The sequence below is a fragment of the Bombina bombina genome, chromosome 3 (genome assembly GCF_027579735.1).
Source record: "Bombina bombina isolate aBomBom1 chromosome 3, aBomBom1.pri, whole genome shotgun sequence".
Taxonomy (NCBI): domain Eukaryota; kingdom Metazoa; phylum Chordata; class Amphibia; order Anura; family Bombinatoridae; genus Bombina; species Bombina bombina.
This window is the reverse complement of record NC_069501.1, coordinates 186,019,047-186,031,815: the sequence shown is the minus strand read 5'-3', so window position 1 is coordinate 186,031,815 and position 12,769 is coordinate 186,019,047. Positions and strand designations below refer to the sequence as shown.

General features: G+C 39.1%; 1 protein-coding gene across 3 annotated transcripts in view; it reads right to left on the bottom strand.

The window, feature by feature from the left end:
* The window catches only part of ARL6 (ADP ribosylation factor like GTPase 6), a 474,277-nt gene that overhangs the window by 28,601 nt on the left and 432,907 nt on the right, over positions 1 to 12,769 (bottom strand). The gene's annotated exons all lie outside the window — the stretch shown is intronic.

The window sequence follows — 12,769 nt, the reverse complement described above, 5'->3', positions numbered from 1 at the left end:
CCAGTCACTTCTACTGCATTTAAGGCTGTACTTACATAACATCGGTATCAGCAGTATTTTCTTAGTCAATTCCATTCCTTAGAAAAATATTTTACTGCACATACCTTATTTGCAGGGGACCCTGCACACTATTCCCTTTCTGAAGTTACCCCACTCCTCAGAATGTGCGAGAACAGCCAGTGGATCTTAGTTACTTCTGCTAAGATCATAGAAAACACAGGCAGATTCTTCTTCCAAATACTGCCTGAGAAAAAAACAGCACACTCCGGTGCCATTTAAAAATAACAAACTTTTGATTGAAGAAATAATTAAGTATAAAACACCACTCTCCTCTCGCGACCTCCATCTATGTTGAGAGTTGCAAGAGAATGACTGGATATGACATGTGAGGGGAGGAGCTACATAGCAGCTCTGCTTTGGGTGATCCTCTTGCAACTTCCTGTTGGGAAGGGAATATATCCCATAAGTAATGGATGACCCGTGGACTGAATACACTTAACAAGAGAAAGAAAGATTTTTTTTTTGCTTGTATACACATACTGGGTGTCTAAGTAGACCTGAAAACAAAACATTTATTCTGCATATATAATATTTTGCTATATTCTACATAAAAAGATAGAGCTTGCAATGAACCAAAACAATATTTCACCTTCTAATTTTCCTTTTTTTTTGCAAATGCACATAAAAATATCTAGGTTTTAGGCAAGGTAAAATAAAGCTACATATGGAAACACAATGATTTCATGAGAAGTTAAAAGAAAAACTAATCACATTGCATTATTTTTGGTTCATGTCAAAAATAGTATTACTATTTTTACATTTGAATCAATTTTTAAGATTAAAAGATGTACTGGTCTCCATGGTGTTTGCCAACACACTACTTTGACTTAAGCAGTCAGTATAGTTCTTAATTCCATTGGCTTGGGGCCCTCTCTTTATAATAAAGGTTGGTTGATAAAACCTCCAAAGATTTTGTCAAGCTCACAATTCTGGAACATGTTACGTACTCTTTTTTTACTAGCCACCCTTTTATTACTAGCCACCTTTATTGAACTAAAAGTATCATAGGTTCTTGGCCGAGGATGAATGACTTGCCTAATATAATAACAATTTATAGACTTTTTGGGCGAATATACCAACACATTGTTAGTTCTCTCATTTTATATAAAATTTTCCTATCATATACTTTTAAATGCATGGATACGTGTAGTTACCCTCATCTGTGGAATAAAACACATATTGTTTTAACATAGAAGGCTATTCACCATAGCATGAGTTTATTTATAAACATTTTTGAACTTTCTATATAGTGATTAGTATATTTCCTTTTTTGAGGTCCAAAAAACATAATTTATGTAAGAACTTACCTGATAAATTCATTTCTTTCATATTAGCAAGAGTCCATGAGCTAGTGACGTATGGGATATACATTCCTACCAGGAGGGGCAAAGTTTCCCAAACCTCAAAATGCCTATAAATACACCCCTCACCACACCCACAAATCAGTTTAACGAATAGCCAAGAAGTGGGGTGATAAGAAAAAAGTGCGAAAGCATATAAAATAAGGAATTGGAATAATTGTGCTTTATACAAAAAAATCATAACCACCACAAAAAGGGTGGGCCTCATGGACTCTTGCTAATATGAAAGAAATGAATTTATCAGGTAAGTTCTTACATAAATTATGTTTTCTTTCATGTAATTAGCAAGAGTCCATGAGCTAGTGATGTATGGGATAATGACTACCCAAGATGTGGATCTTTCCACGCAAGAGTCACTAGAGAGGGAGGGATAAAATAAAGACAGCCAATTCCTGCTGAAAATAATCCACACCCAAAATAAAGTTTAATGAAAACATAAACAGAAGATTCAAACTGAAACCGCTGCCTGAAGTACTTTTCTACCAAAAACTGCTTCAGAAGAAGAAAATACATCAAAATGGTAGAATTTAGTAAAAGTATGCAAAGAGGACCAAGTTGCTGCTTTGCAAATCTGATCAACCGAAGCTTCATTCCTAAACGCCCAGGAAGTAGAAACTGACCTAGTAGAATGAGCTGTAATCCTTTGAGGCGGAGTTTTACCCGACTCGACATAGGCATGATGAATTAAAGATTTCAACCAAGATGCCAAAGAAATGGCAGAAGCTTTCTGGCCTTTTCTAGAACCGGAAAAGATAACAAATAGACTAGAAGTCTTTCGGAAAGACTTAGTAGCTTCAACATAATATTTCAAAGCTCTAACAACATCCAAAGAATGCATCGATTTCTCCTTAGAATTCTTAGGATTAGGACATAATGAGGGAACCACAATTTCTCTACTAATGTTGTTGGAATTCACAACCTTAGGTAAAAATTCAAAAGAAGTTCGCAACACTGCCTTATCCTGATGAAAAATCAGAAAAGGAGACTCACAAGAAAGAGCAGATAATTCAGAGACTCTTCTGGCAGAAGAGATCGCCAAAAGGAACAAAACTTTCTAAGAAAGTAATTTAATGTCCAATGAATGCATGGGTTCAAAAGGAGGAGCTTGAAGAGCCCCCAGAACCAAATTCAAACTCCAAGGAGGAGAAATTGACTTAATGACAGGTTTTATACGAACCAAAGCTTGTACAAAACAATGAATATCAGGAAGATTAGCAATCTTTCTGTGAAAAAGAACAGAAAGAGCAGAGATTTGTCCTTTCAAAGAACTTGCGGACAAACCTTTATCTAAACCATCCTGAAGAAACTGTAAAATTCTCGGAATTCTAAAAGAATGCCAGGAAAAATTATGAGAAAGACACCAAGAAATATAAGTCTTCCAGACTCTATAATATATCTCTCTAGATACAGATTTACGAGCCTGTAACATAGTATTAATCACAGAGTCAGAGAAACCTCTTTGACCAAGAATCAAGCGTTCAATCTCCATACCTTTAAATTTAAGGATTTGAGATCCTGATGGAAAAAAGGACCTTGCGACAGAAGGTCTGGTCTTAACGGAAGAGTCCACGGATGGCAAGAGGCCATCCGGACAAGATCCGCATACCAAAACCTGTGAGGCCATGCCGGAGCTACCAGCAGAACAAACGAGCATTCCTTCAGAATCTTGGAGATTACTCTTGGAAGAAGAACTAGAGGCGGAAAGATATAGGCAGGATGATACTTCCAAGGAAGTGATAATGCATCCACTGCCTCCGCCTGAGGATCCCGGGATCTGGACAGATACCTTGTAAGTTTCTTGTTTAGATGAGACGCCATCAGATCTATTTCTGGAAGTTCCCCGGATGCAACGTTTGGCGACTGAGATAATCCGCTTCCCAATTGTCTATACCTGGGATATGAACCGCAGAGATTAGACAGGAGCTGGATTCCGCCCAAACCAGAATTCGAGATACTTCTTTCGTAGCCAGAGGACTGTGAGTCCCTCCTTGATGATTGATGTATGCCACAGTTGTGACATTGTCTGTCTGAAAACAAATGAACGATTCTCTCTTCAGAAGAGGCCAAGACTGAAGAGCTCTGAAAATTGCACGGAGTTCCAAAATATTGATCGGTAATCTCACCTCCTGAGATTCCCAAACTCCTTGTGCCGTCAGAGATCCCCACACAGCTCCCCAACCTGTAAGACTTGCATCTGTTGAAATTACAGTCCAGGTCGGAAGAACAAAAGAAGCCCCCTGAATTAAACGATGGTGATCTGTCCACCACGTCAGAGAGTGTCGTACAATCGGTTTTAAAGATATTAATTGAGATATCTTTGTGTAATCCCTGCACCATTGATTCAGCATACAGAGCTGAAGAGGTCGCATGTGAAAACGAGCAAAGGGGATCGCGTCCGATGCAGCAGTCATAAGACCTAGAATTTCCATGCATAAGGCTACCGAAGGGAATGATTGTGACTGAAGGTTTCGACAAGCTGAAATCAATTTTAGACGTCTCTTGTCTGTCAAAGACAGAGTCATGGACACTGAATCTATCTGGAAACCCAGAAAGGTTACCCTTGTCTGAGGAATCAATGAACTTTTTAGTTAATTGATCCTCCAACCATGATCTTGAAGAAACAACACAAGTCGATTCGTATGAGATTCTGCTAAATGTGAAGACTGAGCAAGTACCAAGATATCGTCCAAATAAGGAAATACCACAATACCCTGTTCTCTGATTACAGACAGAAGGGAACCGAGAACCTTTGTAAAAATTCTTGGAGCTGTAGCTAGGCCAAACGGCAGAGCCACAAACTGGTAATGCTTGTCCAGGAAAGAGAATCTCAGGAACTGATAGTGATCTGGATGAATCGGAATATGCAGATATGCATCCTGTAAATCTATTGTGGACATATAATGCCCTTGCTGAACAAAAGGCAAGATAGTCCTTACAGTTACCATTTTGAATGTTGGTATCCTTACATAATGATTCAATATTTTTAGATCCAGAACTGGTCTGAAGGAATTCTCCTTCTTTGGTACAATGAAGAGATTCGAATAAAACCCAGCCCCTGTTCCAGAACTGGAACTGGCATAATTACTCCAGCCAACTCTAGATCTGAAACACATTTCAGAAATGCTTGAGCTTTCACTGGATTTACTGGGACACGGGAAAGAAAAAATCTCTTTGCAGGAGGTCTTATCTTGAAACCAATTCTGTACCCTTCTGAAACAATGTTCTGAATCCAAAGATTGTGAACAGAATTGATCCAAATTTCTTTGAAAAAACGTAACCTGCCCCCTACCAGCTGAGCTGGAATGAGGGCCGCACCTTCATGTGGACTTAGAAGCTGGCTTTGCTTTTCTAGAAGGCTTGGATTTATTCCAGACTGGAGATGGTTTCCAAACTGAAACTGCTCCTGAGGATGAAGGATCAGGCTTTTGTTCTTTGTTGAAACGAAAGGAACGAAAATGATTATTAGCCCTGTTTTTACCCTTAGATTTTTTATCCTGTGGTAAAAAAGTTCCTTTCCCACCAGTAACAGTTGAGATAATAGAATCCAACTGAGAACCAAATAATTTGTTACCCTGGAAAGAAATGGAAAGTAGAGTCGATTTAGAAGACATATCAGCATTCCAAGTTTTAAGCCATAAAGCTCTTCTAGCTAAAATAGCTAGAGACATAAACCTGACATCAACTCTGATAATATCAAAAATGGCATCACAGATAAAATTATTAGCATGTTGAAGAAGAATAATAATATTATGAGAATCATGATCTGTTACTTGTTGCGCTAAAGTTTCCAACCAAAAAGTTGAAGCTGCAGCAACATCAGCCAATGATATAGCAGGTCTAAGAAGATTACCTGAACACAGATAAGCTTTACTTAGAAAGGATTCAATTTTCCTATCTAAAGGATCCTTAAAGGAAGTACCATCTGCCGTAGGAATAGTAGTACGTTTAGCAAGGGTAGAAATAGCCCCATCAACTTTAGGGATTTTGTCCCAAAATTCTAATCTGTCAGACGGCACAGGATATAATTGCTTAAAACGTTTAGAAGGAGTAAATGAATTACCCAATTTATTCCATTCTCTGGAAATTACTTCAGAAATAGCACCAGGAACAGGAAAAACTTCTGGAATAACCACAGGAGATTTAAAGACCTTATCTAAACGTTTAGATTTAGTATCAAGAGGACCAGAATCCTCAATTTCTAAAGCAATTAGTACTTCTTTAAGTAAAGAACGAATAAATTCCATTTTAAATAAATATGAAGATTTATCAGCATCAACCTCTGAGACAGAATCCTCTGAACCAGAAGAGTCATTAGAATCAGAATGATGATGTTCATTTAAAAATTCATCTGTATAAAGAGAAGTTTTAAAATATTTTTTATGTTTACTAGAAGGAGGAATAACATACATAGCCTTCTTGATGGATCCAGAAACAAAATCTCTTATGTTATCAGGAACACTCTGAACATTAGATGTTGATGGAACTGCAACAGGTAATGGTACATTACTAAAGGAAATATTATCTGCATTAACAAGTTTGTCATGACAATTAATACAAACAACAGCTGGAGGAACAGCTACCAAAAGTTTACAGCAGATACACTTAGCTTTGGTAGTTCCAGCACCAGACAGCGATTTTCCTGAAGTATCTTCTGACTCAGATGCAACGTGAGACATCTTGCAATATGTAAGAGAAAAAACAACATATAAAGCAAAATTGATCAAATTCCTTAAATGACAGTTTCAGGAATGGGAAAAAATGCCAAGGAACAAGCTTCTAGCAACCAGAAGCAATGAAAAATGAGACTTAAATAATGTGGAGACAAAAGCGACACCCATATTTTTTTAGCGCCAAATAAGACGCCCACATTATTTGGCGCCTAAATGCTTTTGGCGCCAAAAATGACGCCACATCCGGAACACCGACATTTTTGGCGCAAAAGAACGTCAAAAAATGACGCAACTTCCGGCGACACGTATGACGCCGGAAACAGAAAAGATTTTTTGCGCCAAAAAAGTCTGCGCCAAGAATGACGCAATAAAATGAAGCATTTTTAGCCCCCGCGAGCCTAACAGCCCACAGGGAAAAAAAGTTTTTAAGGTAAGAAAAATGATTGATTCAAATGCATTATCCCAAATATGAAACTGACTGTCTGAAAATAAGGAATGTTGAACATCCTGAGTCAAGGCAAATAAATGTTTGAATACATATATTTAGAACTTTATTAAAAAAGTGCCCAACCATAGCATAGAGTGTCACAGAAAATAAGAGACTTACTTACCCCAGGACACTCATCTACATGTTTGTAGAAAGCCAAACTAGTACTGAAACGAAAATCAGCAGAGGAAATGGTATATATATAAGAGTATATCGTCGACCTGAAAAGGGAGGTAAGAGATGAATCTCTACGACCGATAACAGAGAACCTATGAAATAGACCCCGTAGAAGGAGAACATTGAATTCAAATAGGCAATACTCTCCTCACATCCCTCTGACATTCACTGTACGCTGAGAGGAAAACCGGGCTCCAACCTGCTGCGGAGCGCATATCAACGTAGAATCTAGCACAAACTTACTTCACCACCTCCATAGGAGGCAAAGTTTGTAAAACTGATTTGTGGGTGTGGTGAGGGGTGTATTTATAGGCATTTTGAGGTTTGGGAAACTTTGCCCCTCCTGGTAGGAATGCATATCCCATACGTCACTAGCTCATGGACTCTTGCTAATTACATGAAAGAAAGTGGCCTCTCATAACATTTCCTCCTTTCGGTCTGTTTTTTTTTTCTTCCTATTAGGTTGAGGTCCAAGACTGGAATCTTTTTGGCACAGGAGGCTCATTGTAGAGGAAGGAATAAGTAGTTTTGTTAATTGTGTAATTGTGTAGTTCTAAAGTTTTCTTTCTCATATCTTCTCATAAAACAAATAAGCTTTGTCATGCCAAAGCTAACACAGGCGGAGATGGACCAACTTGAGGTCCCATTCACCTTAAAAGAGATTCAGTTAGCTATTAAACTTCTTCCGGGGGGTAAAAGCCCGGGACCAGATGGGTTTGGTATGCGCTATTACAAAACCTTCTCTGATAAATTGGCACCTCGTCTGCTCCAGATGTTCAACCAATTATCAGAGGCACCAAACCTGCCGAGCTCAATGCTTGATGCATATATATTGGTTATCCATAAACCGGGGAAACCCGAAAATCAACCCAGTAGCTATAGGCCGATTTCACTTCTCAACTCCGATGTGAAGATTCTAGCAAAGGCCATAGCTAATCGCCTCACCAAGCTTCTGCCACAACTAATCTCTACTGATCAGGTGGGGTTTGTCCCAGACAGAGAAGCTTGGGATAATACCCCCAGAGTAATCCAACTAATATCCTATGCTCACAATAATTCTGCACCGTTGGCCTTAGTCTCCACGGATGCAGAAAAGGCTTTTGATCGGGTCAACTGGCTGTTTACGTGCCATATTATGGCTAAACTGGGGTTTGGGAATGGCTTTATCCGTACGATCTTCTCCTAGGGTACGAATTAATGGCACGTTCTCTAAGCCTTTCCTGATCACTAATGGCACAAGACAGGGGTGCCCCCTTTCCCCCCTGTTATTTGCCCTGGTGATAGAAGCTTTGGCCTGTAAAATTCGCAACAACCCTAACATCGCAGGCTTGGTAGTTGACCAAAAGGAACACAAGTTAGCTATGTATGCTGATAATATCCTTATTATGTTATCAGATACATCAACTTCACTATCGGCGTTACTGGCGGAATTTGAAGAGTATGGAAAGGTCTCAGATTTCCTACTCAATCCATCCAAGTCAAAAATCATGAACATATCTGTACCTGCTGATGATTTCCGGGAGGCGAGTTCCCATTGCTCAATTGGGGTAGCGAGGCACCATTTGAAATACCTTGGAATTTCCTCGACTCCCACAATTAAAGATACCATTGATATAAATTATAAACAGATTAGGGATGCAGTGGGGGATGATATGGCTAAATGGAAAAATAAATCCATTTTGTGGATGGGCCGAATCCCCGTAGTCAAAATGAACATCTTACCCAGGGTGCTGTACGTGATGCCGACAATTCCTTTTTCATCGTAGATGCATCTCATTCATCAGATTCAATTAGAAATGGAAGCATATATCTGGAATGGGATAAGACCAAGAATCAGGAATAAAACAATGTATCTGCCCAGAGACAGGGGAGGAGCGGGAGTTCCACTGTGGAGAACATATTTTAGGGCAATAAACCTCCCGCGCCTGGTCCAATGGTGTCACAATAGGACCGATAAAGCCTGGATAGAGCTAGACTGCGAAATCTTACAAAGAGGTAATGTGGGCTCGCTTGCATGGATTACGGCATAAAGTCGGAACCCATTGATTAAACAATATCCCCTACTGGAAGATGTCTTTCATGTCTGGGATAATCTGATCAAACAAGATAAACACATATCGTCCATAAACTCTCCAGTCACACCAGTACTCGAGAACCCAGACAATGGCCTGGCAAATAGAGCACAATCCAAGAGACACATATATACTCTAGCTGAAGCAGCTATAAATAACGCCTTTCACAAAGGGAAGATCCAGACCCAGGAGAATCTAAAAAAAGGGGGACCACTGGCTGTCCTCCTCATGGTTCAGGGTTGCACAGTTCCACCACTATGTTAATGATCAATGGAGCACCGCCCCTTTCATAAGAGAGAAAACACCCTTCGAAACTATCTGCACAATGGCACACCCACCTGGGCACTTGATCTCCCACTTGTACAAGTTGCTGTTAGCGGGAGGAGGAGAGGCCTTGCCCTCCTATGTGGACGCATCGCGGGCAGAATTGGGTTCTGATATCAACACAAAAGATTGGCTTATGATCTTTAACAAAGCTAAGAGAGCCTCGGTTTCTATGAGACTTCAAGAAATGCACTATAAATTCTTAAGCCGGTGGTATATGACACCTCAGAGACTAAACAAAATCTACCCACAGACAAGCGGGGAGTGTTGGAGAGGCTGCGGAGAGGAGGGATCAATCTTACATATTTGGTGGACATGCCCACAAATACAAGTGTTCTGGGGGAGAGTAGTCTCAGAGTGCAGTAGACTCCTTGGTGTCATTCTGCCTCCGAATCCACATTACTTGATATATCATGCCCTCCCCAAAATTGTGGTGGAGGTAAAAAATAGACTTTTTCTACTGATGTTGAACTGTGCCAAGGGTCTGATCCCAAAATACTGGAATCAACGAATGTGCAGAGCCTGGGAAAATGGAGTCGGGGATCTGCTTGATCTGAAGAGGTACCATTACCTTAGAGCAGGAAAATTAGCAACGCATGAACACATGACTCTGATTGGGAGGGTAAAGGCTTTTAGCAATCTTAAATAATGAGAATTGATTCTTTTTACACTCAGTTGCGTCTCCTGGAGATACACACAGCCGCACATCTCTGAGGGGGTTTGGAGAATGGTGTGCTGCTGAGGCTAGTCCTGAAGTGCGCCTATCAGACTTTGGCCCTGGACACTGATCGCCCATAGGGGTGCATCCTCCCTTCTTCTTCCTGCCCCCCCTCTTTTCCTCTACTTGGATGAGGATCCCCTCCATATAGCTTCACTCCCCTTCCCCCCCCCCTAAAAAATACATTTTTTTTTCTCTTCCCCCTTTATCTTCCTTTTTCCTTTCTCTTTCCTCTGTTATTCACACTGGATATGATTAATGTCCAAGCAGATTTATAATTGAACAAATTGCTAACGCTCATAGTTGTATTGTACAACATTAAGCTGTTAACTAAGAACAATAAACAAAATGTTTAAACAAGGAGTAATGTTGAAGGTAGTTCGCTGTTGAATTGTCATTATAATACATTGCATGTAAATATGATAACTCACAACTCCTGTTAACGAGATATATTTGTTAAGTCTCTCTTTTTGTTCATTCAATAAAGCTTTGTTTAAAAAAACAAATAAAAAAAACAAATAAGCTTTGTCATGGGTGATAAGAGTGACTTCTGTAAGTTATATTGATATTGTTTCAATGGAATTGGGAGAAAATGGGAGAAAGAATGTAAGAAAGATAAAACATAATTTATGTAAGAACTTACCTGATAAATTCATTTCTTTCATATTAGCAAGAGTCCATGAGCTAGTGACGTATGGGATATACATTCCTACCAGGAGGGGCAAAGTTTCCCAAACCTCAAAATGCCTATAAATACACCCCTCACCACACCCACAAATCAATTTAACGCATAGCCAAGAAGTGGGGTGATAAGAAAAAAGTGAGAAAGCATAAAAAATAAGGAATTGGAATAATTGTGCTTTATACAAAAAAATCATAACCACCACAAAAAGGGTGGGCCTCATGGACTCTTGCTAATATGAAAGAAATGAATTTATCAGGTAAGTTCTTACATAAATTATGTTTTCTTTCATGTAATTAGCAAGAGTCCATGAGCTAGTGACGTATGGGATAATGACTACCCAAGATGTGGATCTTTCCACGCAAGAGTCACTAGAGAGGGAGGGATAAAATAAAGACAGCCAATTCCGCTGAAAATAATCCACACCCAAAATAAAGTTTAAATCTTATAATGAAAAAAACTGAAATTATAAGCAGAAGAATCAAACTGAAACAGCTGCCTGAAGTACTTTTCTACCAAAAACTGCTTCAGAAGAAGAAAACACATCAAAATGGTAGAATTTAGTAAAAGTATGCAAAGACCAAGTTGCTGCTTTGCAAATCTGATCGACCGAAGCTTCATTCCTAAACGCCCAGGAAGTAGAAACTGACCTAGTAGAATGAGCTGTAATCCTTTGAGGCGGAGTTTTACCCGACTCGACATAGGCATGATGAATTAAAGATTTTAACCAAGATGCCAAAGAAATGGCAGAGGCCTTCTGACCTTTCCTAGAACCGGAAAAGATAACAAATAGACTAGAAGTCTTTCGGAAATTCTTAGTAGCTTCAACATAATATTTCAAAGCTCTAACTACATCCAAAGAATGCAATGATTTCTCCTTAGAATTCTTACGATTAGGACATAATGAAGGAACCACAATTCCTCTACTAATGTTGTTAGAATTCACAACCTTAGGTAAAAATTTAAAAGAAGTTTGCAACACCGCCTTATCCTGAATAAAATGAAGCATTTTCAGCCCCCGCGAGCCTAACAGCCCACAGGGAAAAAAAGTCAAATTTTAAGGTAAGAAAAAAATTGATTTATTCATATGCATTATCCCAAATATGAAACTGACTGTCTGAAATAAGGAACGTTGAACATCCTGAGTCAAGGCAAATAAATGTTTGAATACATATATTTAGAACTTTATATAAAAGTGCCCAACCATAGCATAGAGTGTCACAGAAAATAAGACTTACTTACCCCAGGACACTCATCTACATGTAGTAGAAAGCCAAACCAGTATTGAAACGAGAATCAGTAGAGGTAATGGTATATATAAGAGTATATCGTCGATCTGAAAAGGGAGGTAAGAGATGAATCTCTACGACCGATAACAGAGAACCTATGAAATAGACCCCGTAGAAGGAGATCATTGAATTCAAATAGGCAATACTCTCCTCACATCCCTCTAACATTCACTGCATGCTGAGAGGAAAACCGGGCTCCAACCTGCTGCGGAGCGCATATCAACGTAGAATCTAGCACAAACTTACTTCACCACCTCCATAGGAGGCAAATTTTGTAAAACTGATTTGTGGGTGTGGTGAGGGGTGTATTTATAGGCATTTTGAGGTTTGGGAAACTTTGCCCCTCCTGGTAGGAATGTATATCCCATACGTCACTAGCTCATGGACTCTTGCTAATTACATGAAAGAAAGTGTGATTATTAGCATTATTATCATTATTTAGAGCATCTGGGATAAATCAACAGGGAGTGAGTGAAAGGATGGAGGGTTGAGAAATCAACAATTTGAAGACAGAAAAAATAAGAGAAGGAGAGAGACAAAAAAACATTTGAGAGATGGTAAAGAAAAAGAATAGAGGGATAAATAGAGGGAGGTAAGAGACAGAAACCGCATACAAAACAGATAAAGGAAATAAGTGAAAAAAGGCTGAGAAGGGTCAATCCATTAGAAGAAAAAGCTTTGAGGTCTGGACTCTGTGCTTATGTCTTATAAGCGTTTGCGGCTTAGATGCTAAAACACAGGAGTGCATTTATGAGCTAGCAGTCACATAAAATGTCTAAGGTATAATACATTGTTATAGTAAAATCATACTTTGTGTATCTGACCTACAAATTTACATTTTCTGGTACTTTTTAAGTAAAATGAATAACTATAATGGCTGTAATATGAATGACACATTGTTTGCAAAGATCCAATTTGCAGAAAATCAG